Consider the following 12,210-nt stretch of genomic DNA (forward strand, 5'->3'; position numbering starts at 1 on the left):
GCGAGTCGCTCATCTCTTTTTTCGCACACCATCGGCAATATCTCGATAAACATATGCGACGAACTTATCCCAAAATGTGAGCACATGCGTCCTCAGTTTCAAATTAAGGAATTTTTTGTAGCCCTACTTTAACGTTTTCTCTCTTACATTGAGTATGTGAAAAAAAAATAATAACGTTACAATTAGAACTCCTGCTATCATATATATGAAATATTAAAAATACTAAACATAAGTCTGCTTGAAAAATTTCCGCTGAGCTGTTTTTTTTTCAGTGGTACCAAGAATAAATTTTTTCCAGATAGGGAGCACATTCTCTTGAATAACATTCTCTCCAGATAATCGTGCACATCCCCAGTGAGTTACAACTAATACCTGTACAGACCTGTTGTTTAGCTGCGTACAGAATTTAAATATCTGTGTGGAACGATACAATATTTTGCTGCTTTATACAATATGGAGAAATTTTTTCTTCACAGTAGAAACTCTTCACGGAAGCATTCTCAGACTCCAAACGTCCTTATTTTATAAGCTTGTTATGAAAAAAAATGGTGCCTTCCTCAGTTACTTTTATCCATAACCAAAAAACCAGTGAAGATACGATTTTATCAGCAAAAATATGCCTTTCGGAAACTGCTGAAAATAACTAGACAGAGTACAGAAGAAAATTATATGTAAGAAAAATCAGTGATGTAGAGCCCCTCCTGCCACCTATCAACTAAAACTGTTACAAGTCTTCGATTGGAATTGGTGTCTGGTTTTCAAAATATGCACCGCATGTGGAAATAATAGGTTGTCGATGCATTAACAATTACTCAATAAATAATAATATTAGTTAAACAATTTAGTTTAGCTCAAAATTGTAACAGTTGTTATTTGTGTACAGTAAAATAACATTATCAAATACGCAAAAAAAAAAAAATTTCCAGCTACTATAATCGTAATTAAAGATGCTACAATTCAGAATCAAATTGCTTGTAGTTTGTATCGTTATTTGCTAACAATTAATTTGCAAGTTTACTTATGTTATTTTACTTCACACAAACAATAACTGTTCAAATTTTGGGACAAACTCAATTATTTTATTGCTCATAAAATATTTTGCAATATTATACTGCATTTTTTCTCTATGCGGCGTATTAATTAAGACTCAGTCAGCAATTCCAATCGAAGAATTGTTACAGTTTTATTTGATAGGTAGCAGGAAACTTGTCCAATGATTTTTTTTTAATATCTATAATATGATACTGTACGCACGTAAGTAATTTTAAACTTTTTAAAGCGCGAGAGATCCCTTTTTGACAAGAATATTATCGGCGACCCCCTACCCTTCCCATTAGGTGAGCATATGTCCTTTTTTTCGGGATGTTCAATAACTATGTATTTGTAAATGAATATGCTTTAATTTTTGTAATCGATGATGAATGAAACAAAATTATTTTCCGACATTTGATTGGCAGAACTGTTTTATCATGAGATTTCAAACTACCCACTGGCTTTTTGGCTTTGAATCCTGCTGACTGTGTCATCAACAGAGCCGCAACTTAGGACAAAATGCATATCTTACGCATCGTAATGGTGCGTAAGAGTGAGTAACTTGGATACCAAACTCAGGGTCACCATTATTACAGAACGCAAAGTCCAGTGCAAAAATATTTCCGGGTTCCTTCCGTAGGAAGAATAATTTAGTTTATTTGTTGTACTGTTTTGAATATTCGTAACATTTTTATGGTTTTGTCACGGCCACTTTTGCTGTATTATACTCGTACAAAATTATTTTCAAATATTCTCTGTTATAACGAGTACCCGGTGTACTCCCCATAATATTTTTAACCCTGCTCTCCTTCTTCCCGATATTTTTGAGCCTCCCAGTAATTTCAATGACTTCACTTCACTAAAAAAGAGCTTTATAAACGATACGCTCGTTATTTATTGTTCATAATATAAAATAGTGGCACTTCCCCTATATATTCACATGCTATTCATCTTTCTATGGTTATAATTTTTAAAAATATTTTTAAATCGTGATTCCTCTGAGTCCTCTGTACAAATAATAACTTGATCTATATTGATTATTGTACATGTGGAATTTGATGAGTTGATATCTTTGCGGAGGTTTTGAGAAACCTGTAGAAAAAGAATGAAACATAAGATGATGTATACTATCTACAGCAAGAGTGGGTAACTTTTAACACTTTAAGCGGTTTTTAAAATTTTCCCGATCCGCAATATAACTGCCAAAGTGGAAATCACCGAACCTTCTAGAAATTACCACCTATTTTCAAGAATATAATTTTTCCGATTGTGTGAGCTGATATATGCTCCCCCCCCAAACACCGAAAATATTAATAAAAATAAGGAAGGGAGAAACTCTATCCTTTTCTGTTATTTTTGTATATACGCATAATTATATACTACCTGCAAAGGAAAAACATCTCCTCTTCTTCTCTTATCAGACACAAAAAAAGCTGACTCTCCCACTGGCAGTTGATTGACCGGTTGGCAATGTGGGGGGGGGGGAGAGGAGACACGTTTTACTGTAAAAACAACTTCAACGCTGCAGCTGGATTCGAGATTGTCGAAATGAGAGGGTTTTAAGAGCCCGAGATATTTGGGGATTGCCGAAATAAAGCGGAGCGAACTAGACAAGATATCTCGTCATTGCAGCTGTAAGGTTAAACAGAATGCGACCACTTCATTGATTTGAAAACATATCCCGGACTACTTAATTAAATGATCTGTAAATAGGGACTTGATTTCGTGAGTATGTTTTTCTAATGCAAACTTTATCTCATCAACCGTCGGTCGTAGAGGTATGAATCCAATTTAAAAAATGTTCAAACAGGTATTCAAAAAATTACCCAATACCAGTTTTGAGAGTGAAAATACAGTGTAACAAAATATAAAATCTAAAGTTTTTATACGCTTCCCTTGAGCTTCAACTTTTAATTTGGAAGCACGTAGGTGTCAGAGAGACATGATCAAAGTTTTTTAACATTTTCAACGAGATGGATAGGATGAACCATGAATTATTAATACACCGTCAATCAATTGCTTCGACAAGAGGACACTAGTATCGATTGGTAAGGGACAACTCAAGGTTGATGTGTCGCAGGGAATATTTCTCTAATAAGGTTGTGAGTAAATATAGAACAGCAGCAGCAATAGTATTCCAGCAGCAGGTGCTATGGGAATAGCTTACCCCCGGGGTTCAATTCTAAATTGACAAGTTTAAAATGATAAGTTTTAAATGATCCATTCTTAGATAAGAAAACCATAAATATTTTTTATGGGAAGTGTATTATATACATATTTTATCATGTAATATTCAGGGCACCTGTAAATTCTAATGCAAACTTTATCTCATCAACCGTCGGTCGTAGAGGTGTGAATCCAATTTAAAAAATGTTCAACGGGTATTCAAAAAATTACCCTATACCAGTTTTGAGAGTGTGTAGCAAAATATAAAATCTAAATTTTTATACGCTTCCCTTGAGCTTCAACTTCTAATTAGAGAGTTGTTGCCCTGTCTCTGCTGATTTCAATAGAAAAAATTCCACATTTCTAAGTGCAATATTCAGAGACAGAGATATTCGAACTCGACAAACAAAGGAAATTTGGGAAAGAACAGCGTTAAATGCGGGTAAAACGGGTTTTCCGCATTTAACGCCGTTCTTTCCCAAATTTGCTCCGTTTTTTTGAATGAGGATATATCTGTAAATATTGCACTTTGAACATGACATTTTTTCACTGGCATCAGGAGTGACAGGGCAATAACTCTCTAGTTAGACGTTAGAGCACAAGGGGACCGTATAAAAATTTAAATTTTTTTATTTTGTTACACACTGTTGTTTTGAATAACCATTGGCGAGAAATACAGTGCTACAGCAAGTCTGCAGTGATTTAAAATGTATTTCACAGGGGAAAAAAATGGTATATCTGAGGTTGTTGCGTTTTAATTGATGTTATAAGTGAGAACTACTGCTCTAGGAGCTAAAAAGTGGTTTCTGGGACTGCACATCAACTGTTTTGTGCCCCATATTTTTGGAGTGACCTGCAAAGCTCATTATAGTAAGGAAAGGATTTTTATGGCCTGAAAACTGACAGAATATGCTCCATAAAAAACGAATTTGTGCCTTAAAAAGAAATACGATAAACATGTTGGGGTAAATCGAGAAGCTATCCATTCTTGGACAACCATAATATTCTTTACGGGCATTGTATAATATTTCATCATGTATATATATTGTTTATAATTTTTGTGATTGTGTTTTTAATTGGGTTGCTGTATTTTTGAAATGTGACATCTCCATATTTATTATAGGCATCTTTTTCCTCAGCCACCTCTAGGGCGTTTTGCCTCTGTTGTAGCGTTGTATTTGTTAAAAAAACTAAAAATATGCTTACTGACCATATTTCCTCGGCAAAAATGCGGTTTATTACAGGAAATCGTCAATCATTGTCAAAAATGATGCCAATCAGAAATAAAACAACCAGCAGTTACTAATATCGTCGAAAAATTTCCGAAAACGATATCAAAAGTAAGTAAAATCAATCAACAATATCGTGGGAAATGAAGCTAAAGAAGAAAAATTTGGGGAAAAAGTGCCTCTCTTCATTTTTATGCTGAAATATGCAAAACAATGTTCCAAAATATGAAAATATGCCTTAAATTCTAAAATTCGTGGGGAAAAACAACTGAAAATAATGAAGAAATGCTGTATCGTGTAAAAGTAGTGAAATACGCAAAATGCATAGAAAATATGCAAAGTCATATAGAAATCTTATCCCCACTCATTATCGTGTAGAAATCGCAAAGCGTATGAAAATCATAGAGTTAAAGCAGCGGTTCTCAACCTTTATTGACTCGCGGAGCCCTTTTTAGTAAAACAATTCTATTGCGGAGCCCCGTGGGAAAATTTTTCAATTACTGATCAAAGTTACTGATTTATTCTTACTATTTAAAAATATTTATAATAATTTTTTTAAATTTTACTGTTTTTTTATTATTTTGCTCGAGTGGCCGCGGAGCCCCTGGACAGTGCACAAGGAGCCCCTAGGGCTCCGCGGAGCACCGGTTGAGAACCGCTGAGTTAAAGGTTGAAATTTAAAATCAAATTGCTTTGAAATTCTCATCAACTTAGGCATCTTCAAAACTGTACAGCACACACAGCCATAAAAAAAAGTACTTTTCAACAAAAAATTTTCAGTATTTTAAAATTGAGTAAAAATTGATATTTATGTCATTTTGTATTTTTTTTTAAAAAAAGCATTTACAGTACTAATACAAAAATTTTTGCTTATTTTTCATTTCAAACAAATTTTAATTAAATTCAATGAGCGAGACCAATGTATGACTGCTTTCTGTGCTCAGATAGCAAAATGTAATATGAGTCACTTTTCCCAAAAAAAATTAGTTGTTCGCTTTCCGGAGTCTTGTTCATTAAAATTTTGTGACGCGACAAAATTTCGTCTTTCTCTTTCAGTTCATGGGAAAACAACGGAGGCAAATAGTAACAAGTCAAAAAGCCACAGTATCGCACGTTGGCAAAATACTATCATTTACAAAATTGCCATTGCGAAATTTAAATAAAGTCTTTTTGCCATCTGAGCACAGATTTTAAGTTGATTTTTTTAAAATCAAAATGTACGAAAAGTTTATTGAGATTTATTCAATTGAAGTTCATGGGAGAAATGAAAATAACAGGAATTGAATAGGAAGAGGTTTTAAAGTGTCTCAAATGGGCCTGCGGTGATTTTAATATGCATCTAAATGTCGGAAACTGCCGAAATGCAGCATTTGGGATGGCCTATTCTCTTGATTGGGAACCCAGTGTCTAGACGGACGGAAGCGACCTTTACGCCAAATTATTGGAAAAATTTTCTCCGCTTAAAATATTGATTCACATCCTGTGCTGCCGTTCGTTGTGGATATTCACAGATCAAAGAAGCTTCCTTCACGCGCGTGTGTTTAATCCAAAACAAATTTAGGGCTTTTTGCCTAACAAGAAGTTGTTAGGCGTTATCTCGCGTTCAGATAACGATTTTTTAAGTTTTGAAAATGCTATTTATACTCTCTATTAGCTAGTTTTTCAAATTATTTTTTCAAAAATTAATTCATCGAACTTAAATATAAATTTTTTTCCCAAAAATCTGGAGGTGAAAAATTGTGAACAGAAATCAGATTTGAATTCAAAACTTTCGCAATCTGATTCGTAGAACAAAAAATTGGGAAAGAAACGCAATATTTTTCGTGATTAAGATTTAGAGGTGTCTCGTTTTTATTTCGGGAATGGATGCTGAAAAACCTTGGAGCTTACGTTTCACCAACAGTTCACCGCCATGCACTAGGCAGCTCATTCTCTCATTCACTCACTGTCTCGCTCAATTTCTCACTAGGTCGCTCACTCTGTCAATATCATTAGCTATATATAGGCCATTCATTATATTACTCATCATTAGCTATATATAGGCCATTCATTATACTACTCATCATTAGCTATATATAGGCCATTCATTATATTACTCATCATTAGCTATATATAGGCCATTCATTATATTACTCATCATTAGCTATATATAGGCCATTCATTATATTACTCATCATTAGCTATATATAGGCCATTCATTATATTACTCACTTACTAGGTCAGTCACTTACAATATCGCTCAGTATGTCCATGGACTATGTCCATCGATCACTCACTTACTTCCTAGGTCACTTACTTTGTCATTCAACACTCACTGGGTCCCTCATTATATCACTCACTCACTTGGTCGTTCATCCTATCATCTTCTCACTAGGTTGCTCACTCTGTTACAAACTCATTCACCTGATCGCACCTCACTTCCTCACTAGATCGCACACTCTGTCACTCGCTCGCTCACTAAGTTTCTCGCTCTGTCACGCACTCACTAACTCACTAGGTCGCTCCCTTTGTCACACACTCAATCACCAAGTTATCAACTCAACAATCAACTCACCAAGTCCCTCATTCTGACACTCACTCACTCGCTTTATTGCTCGGTCTACCACTGCGCCACTCATTATGACATTCGTCCACTCACTCACTAGGTCACTCCATATTTAGGTCACTCACTCGTTAAATACTGTATCATTTACTGATTCCTTAACTCGGTTATTTCTCACTAACTTACTGGCTCAGTGACTCGTGTCGATCTGTTGGCGGTGAATTTTCTGTCGATGAATTGCTGGCGGTGAATTTTCCGAAACCGTTAATTTTTTATGTGGCAGTGTTGCTCTAAAAAAAAAAAGAACAACAAACATGAGTTTCTTATATTTTTCAAATAAAGCCATTGTATATTTTGAGCTCGTTTTGGCATTGATGCTTCTAAGCAACTCCGAAACATTCGATTCGTACTTGTGAGCCATTTTTATGAAGTTTCTATAATTACCAGCGGAATGGCTTAAAAGTGCACGTCTTTCACCAATTCTGCAATTATTTTTTCATTAATTCTGAATTTTCATCGATTCTGGACCCCAGCGTCAAAGGTGGAGTCGAATGATCTAATGTATATACGTATATATGAATTGACATCATCATCATCGTGCCCCCCCCCAGCAATAATGACCGTGTCCCCCCCCCCCCCAGACTTCTAAGTCTATCTCCGCCTATGTCTAAATTTAACCAATTCTAAAATTTTCATTTATTTTGGAAATTGTTTTTCTTTTTTCCTCATTAGTTTAAAATTATTTCCAGTGCTGAATGTTTCTCATCAATTTTTTTGTTTTAATGTACATTTAATTGTGTTTAAAGTTTTTGCATGGCTATTCCTCAGCATTCCTTTAAATTCTAAAAACTATATAACGATTTCTCTCCCCCCCCCAAATATCTGAAATCGGGAGTCCTACATATTTTTCGTGCCCCCAGAAATTTTTAAGGTGCACCGGGCCCCGCGTCTTGTAAGAGCGGCCTTGTTTTTAAGTCTTGCATTTTAGAAAGAAATACCATATGTGGAGGAGAAATATTGCTGTGCCCATGCCCCCCCACAACCTGGAGCAGAGCCTCTAGGCTGGGATCTTTTCGCATTTATGATGAATCGTAAGAAAGCAAAAAATTATAAGAATCGGCCTGGGCCCCAGGACTGGAGCCCTGTCAGCTTCACCCTTGTGAGGGCTATGGCTATGCCTTCTTCAACAATGGTAGAAAAGTTAGTTGGAAAAGAATAAATGCCCCATTTTTATACTATTCAAATCGTATCTGTATAGCATATACAGTATGTCCTCTGAAGTGCAACATCCCATATTTCTTTAAATACTGGCAAAACATTTTTTCTCGTCATGCAATAGCATTCAGGATACCTTATAACCCCTTAAAATTTTTGTCCTCCGGGTATTTCAATTCTTGCTGATTAAAGCTCGTGTTCTTAACCTGTAGGTTGCAGGAGCTTCCGTGATGGGTCGCAAAAATTCATTAACAGCCAGAGATTCTTAAGCTATGGGTCTCAACACAAACTTGATTCGCACTTGCTTCTGAAATGGGGTCGTTCAAATCCACTTACAGCCTGGGATTCTTGAGCTATGGCCACGCTCCAAAGTTGATTTGCGAGGTCTTCCGAGAAGGGCCGTATGAATCCTCTTACAGCCAGGGACTTTTGAGGTATAGGTCACGACCGTAACTTGATTTGCAGGGATAAATCCCCTTAAAGTCCTTATTAATGCACTTATTCCGTCACTGGTTTCACTAATTTTGAAAAACAGTCCGATGGGTCACGAAGCTAATCCTGTTGCTGATTTTGGGTCACGAATGGACATTTGGGTCACACACACACACACACAGGTCAAAATCGGAAAAATAAGCTGGTCGCGAAGGTATCAGAGTGAGATGTTTGATGTGTAAAATCTAATCTCTGACACCAGGAGGAATCTGTGAGTTCTTAAACGTTTGCATGATTCGGTGAGACAGAAGCGACCAGATCTTTGGAGTCCCAAGTCATGGGTGCTCCATCACGACAATGCATCAGCTCACAGATCCCATCTGGTCAGATTTACCTGTCAAAACATCACATTCCGATACTTTCACAACCAGCTTATTTCCGTAATCTTGCCCCATATATGACTCTTTCCTTTTTCCTCAAAGAAAAAAAAGAATTGTTAAGGAGCAGCGACTCTCAGGTTCCAAAAAAGTGCAGCGAGCTGCGAGAAGGGCAATGGAGGGTGTGACAAAAAAAAAAAAAAAGACTTGCAATCCACATTTACATCTTTGTACGAACAATTGCAAAACTGCATAATTGCATGGGGTAGTTATTTCGAAGGAAACACCAAATAAACAGGCTCTATCTGCATTCATTCTTCTGTAATAAAATGAGTCTCGAAACTTTTTGAACGTAGTAGTAGAAATAATGTACGTCCTGTTCTCTGTGGACCCACCTTGACGGTTTTGGGGCAGATTAGGAAATATTACATTTGTGACCCTTGTAACTAGACTTTGTCACCACCAACGCATCATCAACTACAAAAAAACCAATGATGCATTTTTTATTTTTCATTGCCATAGACTCATTGAATCTTATTCTTGATTGATCATGTCGAATCAGTTCAATTCATTTTGAAGCCCCCTATGCGATACACTCGTCAGTGCAAAGACGAGAAACAAAATTTCAATTTCAAAGAAATACTGGTTTCAGTTTTCCACTGTTTCAAATTGGAATAACCGAAAAAAATAAAAGTGCCATTCCATAATACCCGAATGCATGTACTCAGGCATTTTATCTCCGCATGTTGATGATGAGCACAGAGCGTGATCATCATTCTTAATCATGTCTCCAAACTCGCATTTACGCACATCTTAAAATAAAGTAAAAAAGAAAATAAATAAAGGACTTTCTTTTCGTTCTCTCTAGTTTAAGTGTTGGAATGCGTTTCTCTCGGTCCAAAAACTTGTTCTTGGACAAAGTTTTGATATCATTGCTCACGCAAAGTCAAGATTTTCCACAGAGTTCAGCTCATTCCATTAGAAACGAAAAAGAAGACGGGGAATATGAAAGAAATGTACGTGAATAAGAGATGATATTGCATAGAATCATAAAAATGCACCCATATAAACAACAAGTTCTTTGATTTATCTCCTGAAGTAAAATAATATTCAGGATTGTTAATATTCTCATAAGACAATAAGTAATATAATAAGTAAAAATAAGTTGTGTGTGATATACTCATAAAAAATAAAACTTACCGCAATATTTTATGCATAATCACAGAGCGTGATCATCATTTTTAATCATGTCTCCAAACTCACATTCACGCACATCTTAAAATAAAGTAAAAATGTAAAAAAAAAAAAACATGCAGATGAAAATTTCACTACTTTTATAACAAATAACGTAATGTTGTTTTTCTTATCGCAATATTTTATCGGTATATTTCGCGTATGCAAATTTCATTCATTATTAATGAAATCTAAAGGTACCTGCACACGTAACTGCAAGCTTGACAAGCATGCATGAGCAATCTTTTTTCTGAAGAAGCATTTTTTGAGCGTGTGTATGAGTTTTTGCGCAAACATTGTGATTGCACAAGCGGCTTGAGAGAATTTGATAGTACATTTTTGTTCGAGCCCCGCGTTTGCGCAAGCATGACCATGTGGATACCCGTATCAATCTTCGCACTTCAGTGAGCTCTGCTTGTGAGTGAATGAGCAATTTCGGAAGTCGTTGAGCAAGTGAGTGATCAATTGAGCAAATGAGTGAGTGAATGAGCGATTGAACGAGTAATGGACAACTGAGCATATCAGTGAGCAAGTGAGTGATTTATTAAGCAAATGAGTGAGTGATTTATTAAGCAAATGAGTGAGTGATTTATTAAGCAAACGAGTGAGTGATTTATTAAGCAAATGAGTGAGTGATTTATTAAGCAAATGAGTGAGTGATTTATTAAGCAAATGAGTGAGTGATTTATTAAGCAAATGAGTGAGTTGGTGATTGAGCAAGTGAGTGAATGAGCAGTTGGACACGTGAGTGAGTGGGTGATTGAGCAAGTGAGTGAATGAGCAGTTGGACACGTGAGTGAATGAGCAGTTGGACACGTGAGTAAGTGGGTGATTGAGCAAGTGAGTGAATGAGCAGTTGGACACGTGAGTGAATGAGCAATTGAGTACATGAGTGAGTGGGTGATTCAGCAAGTGAGTGAATGAGCAGTTGGATACGTGAGTGAATGAGCAGTTGGACACGTGAGTGAATGAGCAAGTGAGTAAACGGGCAATTGAGCATGTGAGTGAATGATCAATTGAGCAAGTGAGTGAGGAATAAGCAAATTAGGGATGACTGATTTCGTCACTGCTCATTTATTTGCTCATTTGCTGATTCATTCACTCATTTGTTCATTCACTCGCTCATTTGCTGACCTGATCACCGACTTGAGCGAGTGAGTGCTCTCACCCATTCCCCAGATCCCTCACTCACTCATTTGCTCAATTGCTCACTGTCTGGCTTATTCACTCCCTCATTTTCTTACTTAGTCACTGCCTCGGTCAAGCATTCACTCACTTGCGCCGAATGAATTTTGCGTAAACTGCTTCAGCGTATGAACTGGCGCTTGTGCAAGCATATTTGTACCGTGTGGAGGCAAGGGGGGGGGGTGTGCTTGCTTGCGCAAAAACATTGAACATGCATTCAAGTATGGGCAAGCTTGTAGTTATCTCAAGTGTAGACACCTATAGGAAATTGGAAATGGAAGAAATTGCTTGTTGAATTTTAGTGGAACAATTGTCGAATTTTCTTCTGATATCTATTTATCGTACACGGTGTCTCATAAATTCGTAAATGATTGAAAAATTGATATATTTAACCCCCCCCCCCTCAACGTCCAGCGGCGCACTCAGTACATGGCAGCGGCCAACTGCATGCTTTATAATTTTTAAATCCATTGTATTATTTCACGATCTATGTGATCTGCACGATCCATGTTTGGTATCATTTGAAAGAGGAATATATATAATGTGGCTTTTACAGCCATAATTATTATATTATTTTCATTCCTCATATTTTATTGAGAGTGATGAGCGTTTGCTGCTTAACACGTAGTGATTCGAGATATTATTGTAAAGAGTATGTTTTAGCCCATTGTATAATTGAGTTAGTAGTTCTTTGCTACAGCAATTATAAATCCGATGTTTGGGCACTGGTGGAAAATAAAAAAATTTATTTCAATTTTTTTCTCCAAAAAAAGAAAATATGGAAAAAAAATTCTTAGGT

The 12,210-nt window shown here is 36.2% G+C and overlaps 1 protein-coding gene across 2 annotated transcripts in view; it reads left to right on the top strand.

Annotated features, from left to right (window-relative positions):
- LOC149075706 (uncharacterized) overlaps window positions 1–12,210 on the top strand; it is a 70,084-nt gene that overhangs the window by 33,732 nt on the left and 24,142 nt on the right. The gene's annotated exons all lie outside the window — the stretch shown is intronic.

The sequence above is a fragment of the Pholcus phalangioides genome, unplaced genomic scaffold, assembly GCF_987345545.1.
Source record: "Pholcus phalangioides strain wild (caught in Gottingen) unplaced genomic scaffold, Ppha-v1.0 ptg000015l_1, whole genome shotgun sequence".
In the NCBI taxonomy this organism is placed as follows: domain Eukaryota; kingdom Metazoa; phylum Arthropoda; class Arachnida; order Araneae; family Pholcidae; genus Pholcus; species Pholcus phalangioides.